General features: G+C 47.5%; 1 pseudogene; it reads left to right on the top strand.

Moving 5' to 3' along the window:
- Positions 1-13,649, top strand: part of LOC120837332 — a 38,241-nt pseudogene extending 24,592 nt beyond the window's left edge.
- The last annotated feature ends 311 nt before the right edge of the window (positions 13,650-13,960 follow it).

Genomic DNA, 13,960 nt, shown 5'->3' with positions numbered 1-13,960 from the left:
AGTGCCAGCGACGCAAGAAACCGCCGACGAGGCCGGCCGGACTTCTGCAGCCCATTTCTCCTCCAACTACACCCTTCCAGCAGATCGGAATGGATCTACTTGGTCCTTTTCCGCCTTCGACGTCGGGGAACCGCTGGATCATCGTCGCCACAGATTATCTCACGCGGTACGCCGAAACGAAAGCTCTTCCTTCAGAGACTGCTGTGGAAGTCGCCAAGTTTTTCATCGAGTCCATCGTCCTCCGGCACGGCGCTCCCGAAGTTCTGATTACAGATCGCTGATCTTTGTTCATGGCCCAGCTGACGCAAGAGATCCTTCGTCTCAGTGGCACCGGCCATCGTCGAACCACTGCATACCACCCGCAGACCAACGGACTGACCGAGCGACTCAACAAGACAATCGCAGATAGGATCTCTATGTACGTCGACGTAGAGCACAAGACGTGGGACGAGGTGTTGCCCTACGTCACGTTCGCCTACAATACGGCGGTTTAGGAGACCACTGGATTCACCCCTTTCCAGCTGGTACATGGTCGGAAGGTAACGACCATGCTGGACGCAATGCTGCCCCATGAGCCATCTGACAATGAGAGCGACGACGCCCAGGCGGTTGCTCAACGCGCCGAAGAAGTCCGCCAGCTCGCCCGACTCATGATTCAAGACCAGCAACGCGTCGACGCGGGCCGCTACAACCTTCGTTGCAGGGACGTTCACTTCCAGCCCGGAGACAGGGTGTGGGTGTGGACGCCCATCCGTCGCCGCGGCCTCAGTGAGAAACTGCTGAAACGGTACTTTGGACCATACACGGTACTTCGTCGCCTCGGCGAGCTGAACTACGAGGTGATGCCCGATGGAACACGGACTTCATCACGCCGCCCTCCACGACCAGAAGTCGTCCACGTCGTGCGCATGAAGCCGTACTACGCTCGATAGGACAGTGGACCTTACGTATTCCAAATGACTCTTTAGTTTACCGTTCTTTTTGTTTGCTTTGATTCGTTTTGTGCTGCATCGGGGCGATGCACTTTTTAAAGGGGGGAGTAATGCCGCGCGCGCTGGCCAAGTAGGCCGCGCGCGCGTGGCCTAATGGTTATCGCGCCTGGCTCCCACGCGAAAAGCTAGGGTTCGAATCCTGGGAGCGACGTGTCTTTTGTTTATTCCTGTAACTTAGTGTTCTGGAGAATTCGAGAATCATGTTGCTTGTTCCAGGCCCGAATGTTCTACGCGTCGAAGTTTCTACGCCGATTATTCCCGAAGATCACGCATGTACATAAGGGGCTCCGCGTGGCGAGCCGCAGTCAGTTTCGCACCAGCGTTCGACTCTGTTGCTACGCCGACTTCGACGCCCGCGACGCTCTGTTATTATCTTTTGTACTCGTTTATTTTTTTGGCACAAGTTCGCCACATTAAACGTTTATTTCTTTCTGTTTATTTCCTGTTTTTTTGTTTGGTCACCACCCGTGACAATATATCAAGATTTTGTTGTTCTAGTATGACGTGGTTTATATTCAGAAAATAAGTTTTAATTAATTTACACTTTACCAAATATAACTAAAATTGCGGTGAATTTTTTTTTTTTTTTTTTACTTGCTATTTTTAGTGATTCAGCGGTTTGAAGAATCTATTTCCCGTGCTCAATGAGACTAGTGAAAAACAAATTACTTTTTTTAGCTAAAGTAATTGAAATAATGTAGATAACTGATTTATATTGGTATAAACTTAAGTAAAAACCAATCTAGATTCTTTTTTTTTAATTATATTATATTAAGTTTGTGTTTATATATAATAGTTTTCTGCATTAATCTGATTCGGAACGATTTCGGCGTATTGTTTTTGAGTCATCTACTGCCTACCGGCAACCTCATATATGAATAAAAAGCGATTTTCACGTCCGAAAGACGGCTGATCAAAAAAGAAAGCAAACCTAAACTGCTCTAGTCAGACGTCGATGGTTCAGTGATTCCTAGTTTTATTGTAGTTTTCCTTGGATTCATATTTGCCATTTTTTGTTCCGTTCGAAGCCCCCTTCCTGAGGCACGGACTGCATATGTTAGAGTGGTCCGAAAATATCATCAACACGTACGATGGGGATGAAACGTCTTTGGAGGAGATTCCTCCAACGAAATTGGCACTGCATATCCGCGGCAGTGGGATGGTATTGCTGTTCGTCCCATCGGCGCCAACCTATCTAGGCGTTACTGGTACAGAAACAAACGCATAGCTTGAAGGTATTGTCCTCGAGACCCAGATTGAATTGTGTGGAAACGTGCTTTGTTTTATTCGTGGCACGTGCTGATTCCATCTGTCCACAATGCGGATGGAGACATAGCATCCACACCAGAGCCGTAAATGTAGAGAGTTTGGCCATTCGTTGGGAAGTATAGGAGACAAATGAGGAGGTGCCATTGGCCAAAAGCGGGCTGGGCGTGTTCCAGGGCGTCTTCAGAAATTTGAATGTGACCAACCAGAAGCCGGAAATAATACCCTGGCGGTGGTCGCGAGAAACAAACCTGATAACTGCATTGGAGTAACTCTCGATGGCTGAAAATATGGTACGCGTGATGTTTCAATGACGTTAATCCAAAATGATGGTGGAAGAGTGCGACTAGCGGAACGATCAACATAATCCGTACGCCAAGCGCCGAGGGCCGGGAATCTGCCGTCCGAGCGGTCACACTCTGTCTGAGCAAAACAGATTTGCGCGGCGCATTCGGTTCTTACATCTTCCTGCGTGATCATGATTAAAACAACACGTGTACCCTATTTTTAACCACGAAGAGTTACTACACTTCACTCTTACGCGCTTATTAAAACCATATACGAACATAGACTTTTGATCAGAACTGCTTGCCGCTACCACCGCTAGGGGATTCTTTTCGGCTTCTGGTTGGTCAAGAGAGCATGCCAAGCCCTCTTTCCGACTCTGCCGCACGCCCCGACTCTGCCCGCGCCTCCCATTGACCAAACTCTCCACATATACGGCTCTGATCCACACTAACGGCTCAGAGCACGGGCAATGGTACAGTGCGCGACCGCTGCATTGGCGCCTGAAACGATTACGGCCTCGCGTGCATAGCATTTGTCTTGCTCCAAGTAAGTGTAAAACAAAGCGTAGTTCTGGTTTTCGCCACATCAGATGGATCGATTCAATCTCGAGGCGAATAGTGAACCAAACAATTTAGTGTCCATAATATGTGGCGCACGTTCTTTTCCCGAGCCAGCAGACGCCGGTGTGCGCGAGCACACGCAACGAAAATTGATGTCATAGTTCCCATTCGCGCTTAAGATGACAGTGAAATAGATGGGCTTCGAGCCAAAGGAGAATAAAGACAGACTTCTCCTTTCCACAAGTGAATGCAATGTGCCTGTTATACCCCTGTCAGACGGGCTAGTTTAGTGTCGCTACAAGCGAGTGCACTTCGCCCCTAGTGTAATTTCTGTAGTGTGCCACACGGCTCCTTCCTGAGGAACACACTTGGCTTGGAGTGAGTTTGACGAACTCACTTCGCTCGATCGAGTGCGTGTTTATAAAAAGAAAAGAAATTCGTGATAGAGACGACGCCTAGAAGAGTGGCATTGCAAAAAAAAAAATAGTGGGGTGGACTTGGACTTTAGGCTGATCTGAATCAAGATTAGCACAGCGGTGAATTGGTAAAAGACGACGACAAAGTCAGTCATTCATGGCTATCTTGCTTAGCAGAGAATGACAGAGTCTACTTTTGCTTCAGCATGTAGCTATTCGAGACAACACGCTAATTATTTTTTAATTAGGCAGTGTCAAGGCCTCCTCCTAGAGTTCCGTAAAACTAAGTGGAACGCCAAAGTTGGATATGTTTCGTTTCTTTTTTTTTTTTTTTTGGGGGGGGGGGGGTTGCGATAATTGAATCGAATCATCCAATTGGCGTAAAAATTGTTAAAAAATGTAACGTTGTCTTAGAGCACAGCTCCTATGCACCCGTTTCTGAGTGTAGCGGCGTCGGCGTAACCGCGCGTTGCATAAAGGACTGTTTCCCAAAATGACGTCACACGTGACGTCACGTGGGTCGTCACGTGTGACGTCAGGAGGGTAAAATTTTCCGCCTAAATTTTGCGGTAAAAGGTTTTGCTATGTTTGGCGGAAAATTTGTCCGCTAAATTTAGAGGAAAAATTTTACCCGTGTGACGTCACGCGACGTCACTTAAAATTTCAGATGACGTGTCATGTGACGTCACACGTCAATTCAACGGGAAAATTTCCCGGCTAAATTTAGCGGGAAATTTAGCGAAATTTTTATGGTAAGTGGGATGGGAACAGGAGAGGAGGATGGGAGGGTACGGAGGGGGAGCAGCTGGCCAAATACTTTACTAGGGAGAATACATTCCACTCTGCTCATTTGCATTAGACAGAACGCCTACAGCGCCGAATCCAGCCCTGACGGTGTGGAGGTCCGCGTCATTCCACGCGCAAGTGCGTGGACTGACACGGCTTCTTATACCCCTGTCAGACGGGCTAGTTTAGTGTCACTGCAAGCGAGTGCACTTCAACCCGTCGAAACACACTCCAAGTGTGTTGGTGCTATACGGGAAAACTTAGTGTCACTCCAAAATGATGTCAATAACGATGGGTTAGTAATGGGAACGCAAAATATTACAGTCCATACGCATTTTTTTATAAATAACTTCGTCGTCTTATTAGAAACACGTTACCACACATTGTTGCGCTAAGTCACCAGTTTTAATCCAAATTTAAATTCAATTTGATCATTACGATCAGCCATTACAAGCCAGTGATACACGTCCGCACGCCGGTACGATACTCTGTTTCACCTTATGATGTACCACAGAAAAGGCTACAAGCGCGAGCTCCTTGCTCTAGGGCACATCAAGGCGGCACAAGCTCTCGTGCGTTAAGAGTAGCTCCCAACACTATGAGCTCGCGCATCTAGCCTTGTCTGCGGTACAACATAAGGTGAAACGGAGTACAGATCGAAACGAGCAGAAGTAGGAATTGAACCTAGGATTCCTGGGTTTTGCAGCGCGAGCTTTCGCTCCGCGTGCTCCGAGCTGGTGTGCGCGAGCCCACTCGGCCACTCGCCACTCGCCACAATGAAACATCATGAAGTGTGTGGAGGACGAGCTGGAGGGCGATATCCGCGATGTTGGACAGTGGAAGCGCATGGTTGGGGCACTCTTCTCCGTGAGAGCCCAACGCCCTTCAGATAAGAGGCAGCTGGACCTGGATGCCGACGCACAGACAAGAATTTCAAGTGATATCGATCAGCAGCTGCAGGCCTACACCATAGCCGCTCTCATGACCGACAACCTACCCGTGATCAGTCGACAACGGTGGACTTTCCAAAGGAACGAACGGTGGTTCGAAGACATGTACCTTGCCCCATTTGGGCGAGTTCTACTTCAAGCAAGCCTTTCGCGTCTTTCCTGCCACCTTCAGATTCCTGGTGGAGTCGTGCAGGTGCCTCCTGCAGCCGTCGTTGGCCGTCGCGCAGGGGCCAAGGCTGGAAACTAGATTAGCCGCTTTTTTTTTTCTACAATGCACTACTTTACTGACAACAGAAAACAAGTGCGCATCTAATATTACTCCCATCAAAATCATACTAATTTTACGCAGCGTTAATTTCTTCTATTATTTTTACTCCTTGAACACTGCTATCGAGATTACACACTCGGTCTACCGGAGCGAGCGTAGTGTGCTCCCCGAACTCACTTCATTGGAAGTGTGTTCTTCGGGCAGGGCTGGGGATTGAGCTCAGGATCACTGGGTTCTCCTTTTCGAGCGCGAGCTTTCTCTCCACGTACTCCGATCAGGTGGGCGCTAGCCCACTCGGCTTCTATACCCCTTAATAAAGACACGTTAAAAAAATTGACGTTTTTTTTACAGCTCTTGAGAAGGGAGGAAGGGTGCGAAGGGGAGGGTATGCCAGCTGCTCCCCCTCCGTACCCTCCCATCCTCCTCTCCTGTTCCCATCCCACTTAGCGTAAAAATTTCGCTAAATTTCCCGCTAAACTTAGTTGGAAAATTTTCCCGCTGAATTGACGTGTGACGTCACATGACACGTCATCTGAAATTTTACGTGTGACGTCACGTGACGTCACACGGGTGAAATGTTTCCTCTAAATTTAGCGGAAAAATTTTCCGCCAAACTTAGCAAAAACTTTTACCGCGAAATTTAGCGGGAAAATTTTAGATGACAGGTCATCTAAAATATTAAGTGTGACGTCACGTGACGTCACATGGGTAAAATTGTTCCTCTAAATTTAGCGAAAAAATTTTCCGCCACACTTAGCAAAAACTTTTACCGCAAAATTTAGCGGGAAAATGTTACCCTCGTGACGTCACACGTGACGACACACGTGACGTCCCGTGTGACGTCATTTTGGGAAACAGCCCTTAATGCAACGCCAGTTACGCCGACGCCGCTCAACCCAGAAACAGGTGGCTAGGAGCTGTGCTCTAAAACAATGTTACATCAATGAACGATTTTTATGCAAATTGGATGATTCTGATCGATCATCGCAAGCCAAGATAAAGAACGAAGCATATCCAACTTTGGCGTTCCGCTTCGTTCCACGGAAGTCTACGAGGAAGCCCTGACACTGCTTAATCATATCATATCGTGTTGTTTCGAATAGTTACATGCTGAAACAAAAGTAGGCTCTATCATTCGCTGCTAACCAAGATAGCCATGAATGACTGACTTTGTCGTCGTCTTTTATCAATTCAGCGCTCCGCTAACCTTGATTCAGGTCAACCTAAACTCCAAGTCCACCCCACTATTTTTTTTTTTCAATGTTACTCTTCGCTTTCACGAATTTCTTTTTCTTTATGAAATAAAACTTACGCCACGCTTTTGTTTTTTGTGTTGTTATGATTTACTGTTGAAACACTCCTATTGATGCCACGCACTCGATTGAGCGAAGTGAGTTCGTCAAACTCACTCGAAGCCAAATGTGTTCCTCGGGAAGCAGCCGTGTGGCACACTACAAAAATGACACTAACGGCGAAGTGCACTCGCTTGTAGTGACACTAGACGAGCCCACTGATCTCTACTAGAGATCAGTGGACTAGCCCGTCTGACAGGGGTATTAGTTTAGTGTCACTACAAGCGAGTGCACATCGCCCTTAGTGTCATTTCTGTGGTGTGCCACACGGCTCCTTGCTGAGGAACATACTTAGCTTGGAGTGAGTTTGACGATCTCACTTCGCTCGATCGAGTGCGTGGCATCAATAGGAGTGTTTCAACAGTAAAACATAACAATGCAGAAACCCAAAGCGTGGCGTAAGTTATATTTTATAAAGAAAAAGAAATTCGTGAAAGAGACGACCTGTAGAAGAGTGGCATTGCAAAAAAATAGTGGGGTGGACTTGGAGTTTAGGCTGATTTGAATCAAGATTGGCGGAGCGCTGAATTGATAAAAAACGACGACAAAGTAAGTCATTCATAGCTATCTTGGTTAGCAGAGAATGATAGACCCTACTTCTGTTTCAGCACATAACTATTCGAGACACGACGATAATTGTGATCTGATTAGGCAGTGTGAAGGCCTCCTCGTAGACTTCCGTGGAACGAAGCGGAACGCCAATTTCGGATATGCTTCGCTCTTTATCTTGGCTTGGGATGATCGATCAGAATCATCCAATTGGCATAAAAATCGCTGATTAATGTAACGTTGTTTTAGCGCACAGACCCTAGGCACCTGTTTCTGGGTTGAGCGGCGTCGGCGTAACCGCGCGTTGCATTAAGGGTTGTTTCCCAAAATGACGTCACACGTGACGTCACGTGTGTCGTCACGTGCGACGTCACGAGGTTAATGTTTTCCGCTAAATTTTGCGGTAAACATTTTTGCTAAGTTTGGCGGAAAATTTTTCCGCTAAATTTAGAGGAAAGATTTTACCCGTGTGACGTCACGTGACATCCCACTTAAAATTTCAGATGTGTCATGTGACGTCACACGTCAAATCAGCGGGAAAATTTTCCGGCTAGATTTAGCGGGAAATTTAGCGAAATGTTTACGCTAAGTGGGATGGGAACAGGAGAGGAGGATGGGGAGTACAGAGGGGGAGCTGCTGACATACCCTCCCCTTCGCACCCTTCCTCCCACCTCCTCAAGAGCTGCGCTCCGATTCGGCATTACAGAGAATTGTAAACGTCTAATTTTTTTTAACGTGTCTTTATTAAGGGATATCGGTGGCCGAGAGTGCTAGCGCCCACCTAATCGGAGTACGTGGAGAGAAAGCTCGCGCTGAAGAAGGAGAACTCAGTGATCCTGAGCTCAATCCCCAGCCCTGCCCGAAGAACACACTTCCGATGAAGTGAGTTCAGGGAGCACACTACGCTTGCTCCGATAGACCAAGTGTGTAATCTCGATAGCAGTGTTCAAGGAGTTAGGATTATAGAAGAAATTAACGCTGGGTAAAATTAGTATTATTTTTATAGGAGTAATATTAGATGCGAACATGTTTTCTGTTGGCACGAAAGTAGTGTATTGTAGAAAAACAAGCGGCTAATCTCGTTTCTAGCCTTGGCCCCTGCGCGACGGCCAGCGACGGCCAGGAGGCACCTGCAACACTCCACCAGTAATCTGAAGGTGGCAGGAGAAACGCGAAAGGCTTGCTTGAAATAGAACTTGCCCAAATGGGGCAAGGTGTCTTCGAACCACCGTTCGTTCGTCTGGAAAGTCCAGCGCTCTTGACTGATCACGGGTAGGTTGTCGGCCATGAGAGCGGCTATGGTGAAGGCAATGGCCTGCAGCTTTTGATCGATGTCACTTAAAATTCTTGCCTGTGCGTCGGCATCCAGGTCCCCAACCACGCGCTTCCACTGTCAAACATCGCGGATATCGCCCTCCAGCTCGTCCTTCACACACTCCATGATGTTTCATTGTGGCGAGTGGCGAGTGGCCGAGTGGGCTCGCGCACATCAGCTCGGAGCACGCGGAGCGAAAGCTCGCGCTGCAGAACCCAGGAATCCTAAGTTCAATCCCTACTTCCACTCGTTTCGATCTATACTCCGTTTCACCTGATGTTGTACCGCAGACAAGGCTAGATGCGCGAGCTCATAGCGTTGGGAGCTACTCTAAACGTACAAGAGTTTGTGCCGCCTTGATGTGCCCTAGAGCAAGGAGCTCGCGCTTGTAGCCTTTTCTGCGGTACATCATAAGGTGAAACAGAGTATCGTACCGGCGTGCGGACGTGTATCACTGTATTGTAATGGCTGATCGTAATGATCAAATTAGATTTAAATTAGCGCAACAATATGTGGTAACATGTTTCTAATAAGACGACGAAGTTATTAATGAAAAAATGCCTATGCACTGTAATATGTTGCGTGCCCATTACTTACCCATCATTATTGCCATCATTTTGGAGTGACACTAAGTTTTCCCGTGTAGCACCAACACACTTGGAGTGTGTTTCAACGGGTTGAAGTGCACTCGCTTCTAGTGACACTAAACTAGCCCGACTGACAGGGGTATTACTGAGGAACACACTTGGCTTCGAGTGAGTTTGACGAACTCACTTCATTCGATCGAGTGCGTGGCATCAATAGCAGTGTTTAAACAGTAAAACATAACAACACAGAACCAAAAACGTGGCGTAAATTTTATTTTATAAAGAATAAGAAATTCGTGAAAGAGAAAACAGTGAATAGCGGCATTGAAAAAAAAATGAAAGCCGCTTACAACTCCCTGTAACGCCGAATTAGAGCGCAGCTCTTGAGGAGGAGGAGGGAAGGGCACTGGGGGGGGCTTAAACTAACCAGGGGGGGGTCACGTGACCTTGGGGGTCACGTGACCCCCAATGCCGATGTCATCACTGACGTCACTGATGACGTCATCAGTGACGATGACGATGCGGGTACCGATGACGTCATTAGTGACGTCACTGATGACTTCACCAGTGATGATGACGATGACGATGCGAATGTCGGTGACGTCATCAGTGACGTCGCTGATGACGTCATCAGTGATGATGACGATGACGATGCGGATGCCGGTGACGACATCAGTGATGTCACTGATGACGTCATCAGTGATGATGACGATGACAATGCGGATGTCGGTAACGTCATCAGTGATGATGACGATGACGATGCGGATGCCGGTGACGTCATCAGTGATGATGACGATGACGATGTGGATGCCGGTGACGTCATCAGTGATGATGACGATGACGATGTGGATGCCGGTGACGTCATCAGTGATGATGACGATGACGATGTGGATGCCGGTGACGTCATCAGTGATGATGACGATGACGATGCGGATGCCGGTGACGTCATCAGTGATGATGACGATGACGATGCGGATGCCGGTGACGTCATCAGTGATGATGACGATGTGGATGCCGGTGACGTCATCAGTGATGATGACGATGACGATGTGGATGCCGGTGACGTCATCAGTGATGATGACGATGACGATGCGGATGCCGGTGACGTCATCAGTGATGATGACGATGTCGATGTGGATGCCGGTGACGTCATCAGTGATGATGACGATGACGATGTGGATGCCGGTGACGTCATCAGTGACGATGACGTCATCGGGGGGTCACGCGACATCGGCGGGGGTCACGTGACCTCAGGGGAATCACGTGACCGGGGGTCACGTGACCTCGGGGGGTCACGTGACCCCCATGAGGTCACGTGACCCCGGTGGGGTGCTCGCGCGGTGCATTATGGGACATTTCCCATGATGCACCGCGCGGTTACGCCGACGGCGACGCCGACGGCGACGGCGACGGCGACGGCGACGCCGCTCAAGCCGGAAACGGGCCCCTAAGAGCTGCGCTCTAAAAACAAACATAGTGGGGTGGACTTCGAGTTTAGGCTGATCTGTACCAAGATTATACTTCGTTTCAGCTTCGGTCCAGACGCAGCCAAAGCTACAAGAGCGAGCACCTGGCTTTCAGCGTCCCTGCCAAGCATGCGCGCTCGTGCAGTGCAACCACTGTTCTGGGCCACATGCTCGCGCTTGTAGCATCGGCTGCGTCTGGACCGAAGCTGAAACGAAGTATAGTGCCGCGGTGAATTGATAAAAGACGACGACAAAGTCAGTCAATCCAGGGCTATTTTGGTTAGCAGAGAAGGATAGAGCATACTTTTGTTTCAGCATGTAACTATTTGAAACAACACTTTAAGCGTGAATAGGGATAGGACGAATATTTCGTTGCATGTTTTCGCGCACACCGGTGGCTGCTGGCTCGTGGAAAGATCGTGCGCCACTTAGTAAAGGCACAGACATCTTTGGTTCAGCCTCCCTTCGAACATGGAGTTATTACGATAAACGCTAGACGCTCAGCTGGCGCTAGTGTGTTGTTGCATTTTGAAGCAGACAGCAAGCAGTCTTAATCACAACACTAAGCAAATATTGCTTAGCGTTGTGACAGAATAAAATGTTTGGAACTTTTTACAATCAGATGTACACAAATATGTGCCAGATAGAGCGTTTTTTTTTTTTAATTCATGGCGTCGAACGCTGCGCTAAAAAAGCCCAATACAGATGTATAATACGTGTTTACGTTGCGGATTGCCATTACAGGGCACGAAGTTACGCATATTAATCAATGCTGTGAAGCACACAGAGTGAATCAGCTTGGCAAAACACAAAAAAGGATGCTAATGTATGCCAAATGAAACAATCAAAACAAACGACAAGAAAGAAGCAAGGAGTTATGGAACAAAGAACACGTACTGGAGTAGTAACAAACTGTACATGAAGAATCATTTATAGCTTGTATTCATATTTCAGTTTGTATTGACATATCATGGTGCACAACATAGACCCGGGACTCAAAGGTTGCTAAATTAAACATCGCTCAGTAAAATAAGAAAAAAAATTATTAACAGAATAATATACACTTTTTTATGTGGATAAGGCTACGTATACTCCGAGTCAAAAGTTCTGTGCAGGGCAGTGGAGCCTATGTGATGTAAACAGGCAACTTCTTGCGCGAAAAAACAGAGTTCCAACAAAATACACGCATTTTGCGTTTACATCTGTCCATATACCATAAAGGTAAATATTTATGTACTTAATCGCACAACTCTGTTTGAAAGTAAATGATTTTAACAATTCATTCTGTATCTTTTGCTTTCTTAATTGAGTAATACTCAAGAATGAGTTCCAAGATATCAAAAGCAGAAAAGTCATTTGCGGCACTTATATATATACATATATATATATATATCGTGGAGATTCCTGTGCTCTCCCTTCCCCGATGGCTGTAATAACAGCCGCGGGTCGGAGCACTCGGCCTTCTTCGCCGTGAGCTCCGACCTGTTCGTGAGGCGGAGGGACCCCTGTCTTGGGGGGGCCCTCCACTCAATCTCTCTCGGGGGGACCGATTTCTGTTCCGCCGCTCGGATGCGAATCACGGCTGACAGGAGAGGAGGTTTCGCCTCTTGTTTTCCCGCTTTCGGGAAAGAGACTCGTCCGGGTGACCCCGAAAGAGATAGGACGTGTGTCGGCGACTTCTCCGACGCTTCCCCGGTCTTGGCTCTCCGGAACCCCGCGTCTGGCCAGGTAAGGACCTTTTCTTACCTTGCCGGCGCGGGGGGCATTTTGGATGGGGACATAGCAGTTCATTTTAAGAGTGTTCCAATAAATGCTCTTGGACTCTGTCCTTGCTCTGGTACGTGTGTCTTCTCTTCCGCTATATTCGAGAGAGTGAGACGATTTAGACGATCATTGGCACCGACGGTGGTAATTAATCGAACCGACCCGCGTTAGTGTAGCCCTAAAAGTCGTCTACATTGCCGCGGAGATCTGGGGACCGCAAGCTACTAGGTTTGACGGTCGATAAACAATATATATATATATATATATATATATATATATATATATATATATATATATATATATATATATATATATATATATATATATATATATATATATATATTGTTTATGTAGAAACTCTAAATATTTTGTATTAAAGCTACAAATAAGCATGAGTTATATTATAAAGCTGTTTTTTTGTTTTCTGAATTCGTGAAGGCGGAGGGAGTTTTTCACGTTGTACTTCGGTTGTTGCAAGATGGCTACCGCCGTGTAGCCTATGAGGTATTGCTCCAAACTTTCGTTTTTTTCCAAAACAGGCAAAGCAAATCGCAATGAATGTGCTAGGACTTTTAACGAAAGAGGCAGGAAAATCTGCGAGCACCACGAGCAGCTTTCGAAGAACGGCGCAGCTCACTGTTGTGAGTGAACGGGCACTGTACAAGTGGTCTGCTGAGTTTCAGAAGAGCGGCAGAGTGTCAACTCCGAAAACCAACTCCAGAGGCGGGAAGAACTGCTAACGAACGAAGAAACTCGACGACTTCGACCTTGGTGTTCTGAGAAGAAAGGTGCACGATTTCTTCCGCAGGAACGAGATGCCAACAGTTGCGAAGGTGAGAAAGCGGTTCAGTGAGAGCGACGACCTACCGCAAGTCTAGGTATCTACGCTGAACCGAATGCTTAAGAAGCTCGGCTTCAAGTACAGCAGACGAACCACAAACGCGCGTCTGAATGAGGGCCCTAACATCATACATTGGCGATGCAGCTACCTCCGGCAGATCAAAGAGTTCCGCAAAGAGGGAAGGCAGGCATATTTTACGGATGAAACCTGGGCAAACGCCGGGCATGCGAAAGATCGTGTCTGGGTAGACACAACTGTTTCAAGTTCAAATCAGGCCTGACGTTCTGGTCTTACTACCGGATTAAGAAATCCAAGCGGTAAAGGTGAGCAGCTCATTATCAACCAGTGCGGCAACAAACGGGGCTTCGTTGATGGCGCAAGAGAAATATTTTGAGCGCGAAAAGGCACGGTGACTACCACCAAGAGATGGACGGGCCGCATTACGAAAATTGGTCCAGCGAAAAGCTTCTCCCAAAGCTTGCTCCCAACAGTGTAATCGTCATGGGTAATGCACCCTATCATTCGGTGAAGATTGAAAAAGTTCCGCGGATGTCGACAC

This window comes from Ixodes scapularis, unplaced genomic scaffold (genome assembly GCF_016920785.2).
Source record: "Ixodes scapularis isolate PalLabHiFi unplaced genomic scaffold, ASM1692078v2 PGA_scaffold8__174_contigs__length_109621045, whole genome shotgun sequence".
NCBI lineage: Eukaryota > Metazoa > Arthropoda > Arachnida > Ixodida > Ixodidae > Ixodes > Ixodes scapularis.
The sequence above is the reverse complement of the archived record's forward strand: the minus strand, read 5'-3'. Positions and strand labels throughout refer to the sequence as shown.